The sequence below is a fragment of the Protobothrops mucrosquamatus genome, unplaced genomic scaffold (genome assembly GCF_001527695.2).
Source record: "Protobothrops mucrosquamatus isolate PMUCROS unplaced genomic scaffold, P.Mucros_1.0 scaffold328, whole genome shotgun sequence".
NCBI classification, from domain to species: domain Eukaryota; kingdom Metazoa; phylum Chordata; class Lepidosauria; order Squamata; family Viperidae; genus Protobothrops; species Protobothrops mucrosquamatus.
This window is the reverse complement of record NW_015386667.1, coordinates 262,914-274,804: the sequence shown is the minus strand read 5'-3', so window position 1 is coordinate 274,804 and position 11,891 is coordinate 262,914.

The window sequence follows — 11,891 nt, the reverse complement described above, 5'->3', positions numbered from 1 at the left end:
ATATATATATATATATATATCAGTGGTGAGCCTGATGCCTAGGAACCCTAGTGTAGGATCATTTTCTGCCAATTTCTCATGTTCCACCCCCAAATTACACTTTCACTATAGCTAAGTGGCAGCATCTAGTTGACCTAGGTTTGTGTAACAAAAAACCTTAGTTACTGCTTAGATCAATGTTTCTCCACTTGTGGGAGCTGAAGTCCACACATCTTCAAGTTGCCAAGGTTAAAAAACACGGGCTTAGAAGAAAGACCAACAGACTGAGAAGGGTAGCAATGGCAAAGCACTTCCATATACTTGCCAAGAAAACTGCATTGATGCATCCATGACATCCACCAAGAGTCAAGCCTGACTCCAGGGAGACTTAGGTTTGTTCCACACAGCACAGTACAGATTAAGCCAAATGATATAATGTTAGGTTAGAGTTATAAAACAGTTTAAAACTGCCCACTGGTTTCTTTTAACACCATGCTGAAATTGGTCTTCCATTTTCCCCCAGCGTCTTCTAAGAAAGATGCTTATATTTAGTGCATGTTCTGCTTGCTTTAGGACGATCAGGGGGAGTGTTAAGCTTACATTATTGTCAAGGCAAGCCGGCAAAGTGTGCCCTTGTTTTGTGTTTTTCTCCTTTCCCCCTCATATCTTTCCATCGCGGCAGCAATGCTGGCACCGGCGCTGAAATAGCAGCTGTATGATTATTCCCCCCCCCTTGCTCAGCATTCCCCTTCTCTTCGGGTTGACTTACATAAAAAGAATAAGATTATCAAACGTCAAAAGAAAATGACAGGAGGTCACACACAATCGGATAAAACTGTTTCTCCCTGCCACAGTCAAGGGACAATTGTCACTGCAGGCACTTCAGCAGAAGGGAAGCAATTCCTTTCTCTTGGGAAAAGCACCTTTTTGTTGAAACTATTTATTTATTTATTTATTTACTGTATGGTACTATTTATGGAGGCCCTTGAAATGAAAGTACAGCGCGAGACAGGATTATAGAATTTCTTTAGCCGCAGCCGTTCTAATGCAGGCATTTCAAAGCCGACGGCATTCATTATGTAGCATCGTTTGTGGGTGTGTGTTTTTTCCAGGTTTCCACCCTATCTCCTGGCTGCTGCCCTTGAATACAGCTGCATTTAGGAACACAAAGTCAATGCCGTTTCTTTTCCCTGAGTGTCAGAATCCATGTTAATTGGGTGGAAAACTCTGATCATGAGACTTCATTATCAGAAGGGAGAGCTCTTATGATATGTCCTGGTTCGGCAAAATTTGTGTCGGGAACATCCGAAGGATACTTTGTACTCACAACCAGAGTGGATCTTTAGGACTTAAGACAGGGCTCCCCTAGGGAGGGATATAAGGAACTTGGGGGGGGGGCACAAAATCAAAGGTCAGAGTGAGATGGGCAGCACCCCAGCTTTACTTGCATTCCTGAAAAGCAGAAGCAGTGTTAAATTTAGTTCCTGCTTGGTCTGCGCTGCTGAGGGATTGTCCAGGTAAAAAGGGGAGACGGAGACTGAAGTTTGTCCAGGTAAAAAGACCACAGTGAAATTTGGCTCTATTCCTGTTTCACCTGCACAAGCCATTAGATAGTTATTTATTCATGGGAAGGCTCGCCCGGATTCCTTTATCATCTTAGCGGGTCATGAAAATGTTAGGAAAAAGAAAAAAACCTGACGCAAAAGACACCCTAGGATATGAAAATTAATGATGTGCTAGCTAGGGGAAAGCTGCTGAGCTGACTCATATTAAAAAGAGCAACACTGTGGTAGAGGAACAAGTGTGATGGCTCCTTGTCATGGCCATCTCAAGGGACTCATTTCGCTGAAGAGCCTGAGGAAGCTTCAGAAGCCAATGATGTTTTCGAAAAGTTGGCTAAACCCCAACCCAGAGTGAGAGCCTTCGTAAGACATGCAGCTCAAATTCAGATCAAGAAGTTTGCAATTGACCTTTGAGTTGGCTGGGAAGAAAGGCATTGCCAAATGGAGGATTGAAAGGCTGAGCAGTGCAAAAATGCTCGTCTGCCAGAAAACCTTACCTGGTTTACTTGGGGGTTGGCAAGGAGGGAAAGCAGACCAGCTTTGTGGAAATAATAAACGTTATTTGGGGATATTTGTGGATGCTGTCACAAAAGAAATGCATTCAACATTTGCAAGTAGCCCAATTCTAGAAGCAATGCCACCCACTCTTGACCTGTGTGAAAAGTCACTTCACAAAGAGATGGTTTGCCACATGCAGGAGGGCATACAAAGCACTCCTTTCAATAACTAAAATGGAGCATAGGTTTTTACATCCCTCTGTGTGTGTGTGTGTGTGTGTGAGAGAGAGAGAGAGAGAGAGAGAGAGCATGTGCATAGGTTCTTACATCCCTCTGTGTGCGTGTGTGTGTGTGTGTGTGTGAGAGAGAGAGAGAGAGAGAGAGAGAGAGAGAGAGAGGGAGAGAGAGAGGGAGAGCGAGAGCGTGCATGTGCATGTGCATGCATATCACCATTTTATTTTCCTATCAAAAAATAGAGCTGTAATGACTGTAAGTAGGAGACAGCCCAGCCTAAAGTCAAGGGCTTGATTTACTTAGTCATTAAAATGTTCAATTGAAATCATCTTTAAAATAAATGTTTCAAAGCAGCAGATATTAAAAGGTGCAAACAAAAAAATAAACACTGATTAAAATACAGGACAACTGCAACATAAGTTGATAATGTAGCGTGGCATCCCTTTCCCACTTGCAAAAGTTGGGGATAATATTTTGACATTGGTAAGGTGCCCTATCTGGCCGTGTCCTTGAAATTGATTCAGCAGCAGCAGAAGCAAATATTGAATGGAAATTCTTGCTTCTTTGCAAGGAAAGGAAAACACACTATCAGTGGTTGCTTGCATATTTCTAAACCGAAATGAAAATGCTGGGTTTTGCTTTACAGGTGAACTTAGTTTGGAATGTGGCTCTTTGAAGAACCATGATGATGTGCCACGGGTGGTGGTGGTTTCATGATCCAAATACTGTCCCTTTTTATGATCTATAAGGCATGAGCACAAGAGCAGAGCTTGGATCATGAGGGTGAATCTGCCATCCTGCACATATTGACCCTTCCCACTGCAGATGCTGGTGAACAATCACCTAAATATTGCTCCTGCCTCAGCTCTCCCCCTAATATCCTGTCCATAGGCGGAGATCAGTTTGAGACAGCAAGCTGGCAAGGACTGAGAATTTGGCTGTCTCCCATTATCTGCTTGGGTTCCTTAAATAGGTTTTAAAGATCTAGTTGTTCATTTTATCTAATTAAAGTGAAAATGGGAGAAGCTTTGAAATTGGAGCTTGATCCAACCCCCTCTGGAGGAAAAAATGTTATTTTTTTATTATTGTTTTAGGCTTTATGGGATATTACTGAATATATTGATTCAGTGTTGATTTTGTATTTTTTCACTTCTTCATAACTTTTCCTGAAAATCAGCCAGAGAGGCCCTTAAACAATTAAAATAATAACCCACACATTTATAGATGTTTCTTTTTCTGGATGCCGCTCCTTCCCCCTGATCATTATCTCACAGATTCAAGTGTAAGCTGAAATTGTTTTGACCTTATTATATTCCAAAAATACTTTGGAAAATGTAAGCCTAAGAGTAATGGGAATTGTGATTCTCGCAAAGCATTAAATAAAGAGAAGACGATAAAGATATCTCCATTCCAAAATGGCTGCAATGTATTCCTTGCACGTGGCACACTGAGATTTGCTAGCATTTCTCTTTAATGGAGTGCATCACCACGGAAGCCATAAATAATGCACAGCTGCTAACCATCATAATTAGTAGCCCTGCTGAGAAATCACTGCAACAGCCAGTAGGATAGCAGGCACTAACTCTGTCATTACAGTGGCTTCGGGGATGGGAGACATACATACTGTCTTTCCTCTTCTGTGTACAGGATACAATTGCCTTGGCCCAAAGTCAAGCAGGCCTCGAGATTCCTCACCAAAATTGCAATGAGATGGAGTGATAAAGCAAGCACGATGAATCCTGCCATGGCAACCTTTTCTTCAGATTCAGGGGAGAAAAGGGTAAGCAAATAGAAGTAGCAAATCTTTGTAGCTCTGTAGGATGGGTCAAAGGTACAGCAAGGAATTGGGATCTTTGATTCTTTTGATGTTGGAGATATTTGAGGCTTTGTACTCTGAATGAGCTGTGGGGGCTCAGTGGTTAGAATGCGGTAACGCAAGTTAATTCTGCTGACTGACAGCAGTTTGATTCTCACCAGCTCAAGGTTGACTCAGCCTTCCATCCTTCCAAGGTTGGTAAAACGAGGATCCAGTTAGTTGGGCGCAATATGCTGACTCTGTAAACCACTTAGAGAGGGCTGTAAAGCACTGTGAGCGGTCTAAGTGCTATTGTTATTGCTATTGCTGAATGATCCAGTCCTATAGAAAAGGCCTTTAGCCTGGTTCTAATTCTCTTTGTATTTATTTTTCTTCCCGGATAAAAACAAATCAAGATCAGCTTCTTGGTGTTTCTGCAGACCTGTCCATGTCATTTTCATGACAGCAATATGAAGCACATCTGCCAGGATATTTTTGCAACTGCCCATTCTTCATCTCTGGGATTTGTTGGTAGGCTCGCATTCAAATACCAATAAGGAATAAGTCAATTTAGCTTCTGAGTATAGGCAAACTCAGCCAGGTCTTGCAACCCGCTGGGATTGCTATCAACTTAAAAAGCCACATCTAAATTTGTTTCAAACAGTACCAAAGACAGGACTACAGTGTTACCACTGGAAGAAGGATAGATCTTCCATGAGGAATTTTGAAAGACATATATAAACTTTTGAAGGAAATTAATTAATTAAACTTTAAAAGTGAATCAGAATTCTGGTATTAAAATCCTTTGTTACGCTTTCCTGCCCTTTTCACAAATAGCAAACAGATTCTGCAAAGATTGGGAGAGAGGGAAAATCAACCTACCATGGTTACTTAATTATGGTGATGCTGCTAACTGCATGGACAGGTGACAGTTGCATTGCAACCAGATTCCATGCTTATTTACTACTAAATTGAGATAGTAGCCCTGTAGGTAAATTCTTAGGCTGCTGGAGGTAGAGCCCTATTCTGGAAACCTAGATTCAAGTGCAAAAAGAATCCAGTGCTTAGGTCAATGTTTCACTTTCACTGATACAGTATTTTATCACAAGCCCAAAGTTTCATATTCATCAGATCTTCTTGGAAGAGAAGACAAGTCCTTTGGCTTCTGGTTTTGGCCTTGTCCAGTTCCAAAGTCAGCTTCTACTGAAATCAATACTTCCTGATTCCTCTACTGTATACATAAATGACCACTATGCACACATAGTTGGTCATAGATGGCTTAGCTATGGTTTAACCCACAATTAGATTGGTTCGTTTAACTCATTAAGCCTAAACCATGCAAATAAAAAAAAAACAAGCTGCATTATGGTTAGGGCTTTTTTATGAGGCAAAATTCAAGGTACATCATGCAAAGATGGTGCCTGGAAAAGTAGGAAGGCTTGTGGGAGGCCCAGATTTGGGATTGGTTTGGGCAGTTTTTCATTGCTTAGAGCAGGGGTGTCAAACTGGCAGCCTGCAGGCCGGCTGCATCACACACAGGCTATGCCCACCCCAGCTCCGCAAAGGCAAAAAACATTGTGACACAGGGGACTTCTGGTTTTCTGCAGTAGTGCAGCAGTCAAGGGATCACGGGGCTCCACACCCTATGGCTGATTTCTGCCTGCCAGGGGACCCTAAATGGGCCTGAAGTTGTCCCATAGAGGCAACATAGAAGGGGAGAAGTCCTGCCAATTGTGGAGAGTCGGCAGTCAATCCGATCGGTTGGGGAAAAGCCCTCCAAAAACCGGCAGAAGAGGCTAGCTTAATTTCTGAATCTAGCCCAAGCTACAAGCATCCGAAGTCCAAAAGTACTACTTCAAGCTGACTGTAAACAACATGTTTGGAACTGGGTAAGAACAGTGATTTTGTCTCTTCTACTTGGAAACTGATTTCCTGGAAAAAAAGAAAAAGAAAAACCCCAAGAAGCAAAAAGCCTCCAAAAGTGAGAAGGGGGGGGGACCTTTGCCCCACCCTCCTGCACACGGAAGTGGCGAATTAAACCTTTCAAGGGGAACAGAAATATATTGAAATGAAAAGAATATAAGACTTAATTTGGATAAGTTTGAAATCGGTGGAATCTGTTAAGATTTTCCTTTTATATCATGAAAATAGAAGTAAATAATTGTCTATTACTGAAAAGAACTGAAAGAACTGGTGCTGACATCTAGTTGTAGGATGAAAATATACAACAATAGCTAAATTTGGTTCTGGTGACCTTCAATGTCTTAATAATAGAGAACAACTGTGACAAAAAAGAAAAGAAAAAAGAAAACATCTTGGGCTTTCTACAAAGTGAGAATTATCAACTCTAAAAAAAGAGAGAAAAGAATTGACCTTTCTGGATTACAAATACTAACTCAACTGTGACTCTAAAGCTGTATGCAGAGAAAGGAAAACCCTGATTTTTGGCTATCATGGAAAACCAGAGATCTGCAGAAAGAATATACCAAGAAAAAACAAATACTTTCCAGAAGGAGATCTATGCTGTGTTGCAACTAATCCAAACAACAATAATTTCAAACCACGAGGAATTAAGCATAACCTTGAAAACATAAATGAACACATCTCCAATTTAACTTTACAACATAAAAATTCTCAGAAAATAAAAATACAGAGTGAGCAGAAAAAATAGACAGCTGAATATGAGACAGAGGAGAGAGATTTTAAGATGGAATTTAACAATACATGGAAGTATGACTTAACCCGGATGGAAAAAAATTTACAGGAAACTTTTGACATGGAAATGACAAACTACACTTTAAGATTACAAAATAAGTTTGAGGACAAGAAAAAAGATTATGCAAAATGGATTTTGCCAGAAGAATTACGAGAACTTGAGAGACAAAAAATAATAAATAAAATTGAGAAAGAAAAAAAGGAAAAGATTTTCAATGAATACGAAGGGGCAAAACCTTCCTATAAAAACATCTTACCTGTTTTGCCTTTTGTACCTGCAACAACATTTATAAGATTATGGGAAGATTCTTTGATTCATCGAAGCATATTGAACAGGGAAGAAGTTCGGAAAAAAAAAAAAAAAGGCTAAAGTGAGAATTAAGAAATTAGATGATGGGAATTACCAGAGGGAATATTTAAAAATTAAACACTTGTTTGAATATGGTTAAAGAAATAGAAAGATTTTGAATATAAATGAAGATTAGTTTAAGAGGGATGAGCCCCTCAAGTAATATAGTATGCCTGTTTTTTTGACATGAGAAATATAAAAATGTTGGGATGGTTTATATAAAAGAAATGTTTTCTCTGTTTTGTCTTTTCCCCCCCCTCTTATTTTTCTTTAAGACATGAGAAATGTAAAAAAGGGATGGCTTGTATGAGGAAAAAAGACTTAAATACTTAAGTGTAACTAATTTTGAGAAAATCTTAACCAGTAAGAATGTTTTGAATATTGTGGGGAAAACAAATTTAAATAAGAATGTAAACAGGATTTATGACGAGGCAATCAAGATGATCAATGAAAAGAAGCTTTATATTGATCTGGTTATTATTTGCAGAAACATGAGAAAAATGTTTATATTCAATTGTCATTTATTTAAATAAGAACTGTTTTAATTTAAGATTGGCAAAAGAGAATATTATTGGAAGAAGAGGAAATCAAGTAAAGCTACTCTATGGACTATAGAATTATAGAAATTCATTGCTGTTGATTGTTTTTTAAACACTAACCCAGACAACACTATGTTTACCAAATATTAAGGTGTATGTTAAAAATTAATAAAATGTTTTTTAAAAAAAACATCGTGACACGTCACGATAAGTCACGTGACGCGATTGAGTTTGACACCCAGGGCTTAGAGATGGGAAAATGAGAAGAAACTTTTTCAGATGAGATAGCTGAAGATGGACCCAAGCAACTAATGGATTCCAAAAGGAGCTTGGGAGTTTAATGTGTAGTTTCACTAAGGCTATGCTTGCAATCTGGAATGGTTATATGACAAGGGACCTGGATTGGAATGCTCCTAAATAGCCCTTCAATCTGCATCAATCCTGGAGTGCCTCGTGGTTTTCTGAGCAGCTCTAAGAGATGACACACCTGAAGAGATGGTTAGAGAATCACTGGGGACAGACAAAGAGTGAATCCAATGGAATGTAAGTAAAAACTCCTATTAAGGATTACAGCATGGTGACAGTAGCAAAATGTAGTTATTTTTCTACTCTTTTCATGTCCGTGGATAGGTGTTTATTGGCCATGTTTAAAATGTCTCTTCCTTGTTGAGAAGGGATGAGGCATTATGTGCTGAGCTATTGTGAGGAATATTCTAGTTAACATACTCAGTTTTGCTTGGACTTGGACTGAGTCAGTCCTCTCAAGGTGATTGAAGCATAACCTAACTTCCTTAGGAGTTACAAATTCTGTGAAACTCTTAAGAAAGTGGACAGAGTCATTTGGATGCTGAAACCTACCATTTGTTTACTAGATCCCTGTCCTTACATGACTTATAAAAGTTTCCTGAAGGTGAAATGTGGGCCCTCTAATCCAATCCTTTTACCACTTACATGAAGCCACAGGATGTGGTCATTTGTTGATTTGGAGTCAGGGTCATTAGTGTGTCATCGTATAGCAACATTTCCTTCAGGTGCTTCTGAATTCTGCTTAATCATTGTTTCAAAGTTTTGAGAGTTGTGATGTTGCACTTTGAGTTTTCCTTCCAAAGTTTGATTTATGAATTTATTATTAGGCAGATGAAACTTTGTGATGCTATTCCATGGACCAACACCTTATTTCTGGATCATAATTCAATCATAGTGTATTGCTTGTAAAGTAAACTGACAAGTACTCCCTGCGGGCTCCCATTCAGAGGTGTCAAACTGCCGGCCCACGGGCTGGATGCATCACCAGGAAACTGCGTCCACTCCATTGCCAGCAATGGAGAAAAAGCTCCGATATGTCATGCGACGTCACATGATGTCGCGAGTTTGACATGTCTGCATTACATGAACAGCAGTACCATAGTCTTTTCTCACAGCAACCTCCTGCTGACTGAAGTGAAAGAACAGATGTTAAGGAACACATCAGAGCTTGTAGTGTGTCAATACTGCCATCTGTTGGTGACTTTTAACATTGGAGACATTATTTTCATTTAGCTGTTGTATATACTAAAATTAGTTTGCTTTGCAAATAATTTAACAGGGGCAAGAAAGGAACCCCCAACTGGTGGTCCCCTGGGCAATTGTGATGTCACTGGCTAATCCTTTCACCCCAGAAGTGTCTTAGGTGCTTGTTTGCTTTTGCATATCTGTATAAATCAGAGAAGCTCAAATGTCTTTCCATAATGCAAGTTATAAGGTACATAAATGTGACATTCATTCTTACAGTTGTTCTTACCCAGGGAAACAGATTGTATAGGCTGAAACACCTGTCATTTATTATCGCTGTTATGTGGAAAGGTATTTTTCGAACACTATATGAAAACTCTCTTAGGGGGAGCCTGGAACCCCCACAGAGTGTGTTTCCAGGTGGCAGATTGGGGGGCCCTACCCATTATGGCTTTTATACTGTAATGGCGGGTTGGAGGGAATCAAATACCTCCTGTGGACCAACAGGCCTGGTGAGTGGCAGCTGGCTCCCCAGTATCGACTGAAGGCGGAGACCATATTGGTTGGAACGGATTCAGAAGAAAAAGCACATGGAGTGGTGGCAGCCACTTGAACAGCATGTGCACAGCGGTGTAGAAAGCAAACGGAAGACTACTACACTATATATTTCCCAGGAAAATCATGTTAATGGCGGCAAACCTAACAATGGCCCTCAGTACGGGCGCCCCTTAAATGGGGCAGGGGTGCTAAGGATCTCCCGGTCTGCTAGAAGCATGATAAACCCAAAACTACGAATTGGTACGTGGAATCTGAGAAGCCTATACGAAGCTGGGAAAACACACAACAAGAAATGTCCAAATACAATATCTCTATATTGGGAGTGAGTGAAATGCACTGGCCTGAAAATGGAATGTGTAGAATAGGAAATTATACTATCTACTACTCTGGTGAGAATAGCAAACACCATCGAAATGGAGTAGCTATAATTGTAAACAATCATGTAAATAAATGCATCAAGTCCTTTATTCCTGTATCCGATAGAGTGATAATGATCCAAATAAATAGTACTCCAGTAAATATGAACGTTATACAAGTTTATACTCCCACAACTGATAGTGATGAGGAGGATTTAGAGAAGTTCTACAAAGATATAAGCAGTGTACTGAAAACCCTAAAAAGTAATGATATCACAATACTCATGGGGGACTTCAATGCAAAAGTGGGAGAAGGAAGTGATGTAGTTGGAAACTTTGGCCTAGGAACCAGAAATGGTAGAGGTGACAGATTTGTAGACTTCTGCAAAGAACATAGGCAATGCGTGATGAATACTTTTTTCAAGTTGCCAAAAAGACGCCTCTACACTTGGAGATCACCAGCAGATACATGAAATAATGTAGCAAGGAACCAAATTGACTATTTTACAATAAACAAAAGATTTAGAAACTCAGTAGAATCAGTAAAGACATACCCAGGTGCAGATGTACCAACTGATCATAATCTACTACTTGCTGAAGTCCAGCTGAAACTAAAAAGGATGAAAAACCCAAACCCTGCTAAACCAAGAATCGACAGAGACTTCATCATTAAACATGGAGGTAACATTAAAGAAGAACTAGAAAATCATTTAAGGGAAACCAACAACCTGAATGATGATGATGTAGAAGCGAACTGGAATAAATTTAAAAATGCAATAGTAGAGGTAACAAATTCAAAACAGAGAGAGGGGTACCACAAGAAGCAACAGTGGATGACAGAGGAAATTCTTCATCTCATGGATGAAAAAAGATCTTATAAAAATAAAAACAAAGAAAAATACAATGAATTGCAGAAAACAATTAGAATAAAAATTCGACTGGCAAAAGAAAAGTGGTTTGCAAAGAAATGCAAGGAAATAGAAGAGACAGAATGTATACATGACAATTTCAATTTACACAAAAAAGTGAAAGAAGCAGCAGGCCTCTACAAAAAGAAAACCAACAACTTAGTTGACAAAGAGGGGAAAATTATCTTAGATGAGGATGAAAAACTAAAAAGATGGAAGGAATATATTGAAGAACTTTTTGAGGACACTAGGGATGATATAGATATTGGAAATATAATAACTGGACCAAATATCACTATGGAAGAGGTTGAACATGCAATAAAAATAGCAAAAACAAGAAAAGCCACAGGACCTGATGATATCCCAGTAGAAATTTTAAAATTGCTGGAAGACAATGGGAAGAATTTTTTACTGCAGCTCTTCAATCAGATATATGAAACAGGAAAAATACCAAATGATTGGCTAAAATCAACCTTTGTGACAATCCCCCCAAAAATAAATGCAAAGAAGTGTACCGAATACAGAACAATAAGCTTAATGAGTCATGCCCTGAAAATATTCCTGAGAATAATTCACACAAGAATATACAATAAAATTGAAGAGCATCTAGGTAACACACAATTTGGTTTCAGAAACAATCTTGGTACATGAGATGCACTGTTCAGCATTCAGGTTCTTGTACAACGTTGTAGAGATGTCAATCACAGTGTTTACATGTGCTTTATTGATTTCGAAAAAGCTTTTGATAAAATAAGACATAGCAAACTATTAGAAATCTTGAAACAAGGGGGACTAGATGACAAAGACATCCAAATAATAAAGAATCTGTATTGGCATCAGGTAGCAAATGTGAGACTAGGCCAAAAATACTCAGCTGATGCAGAAGTAAGAAGAGGGGTCAGACAGGG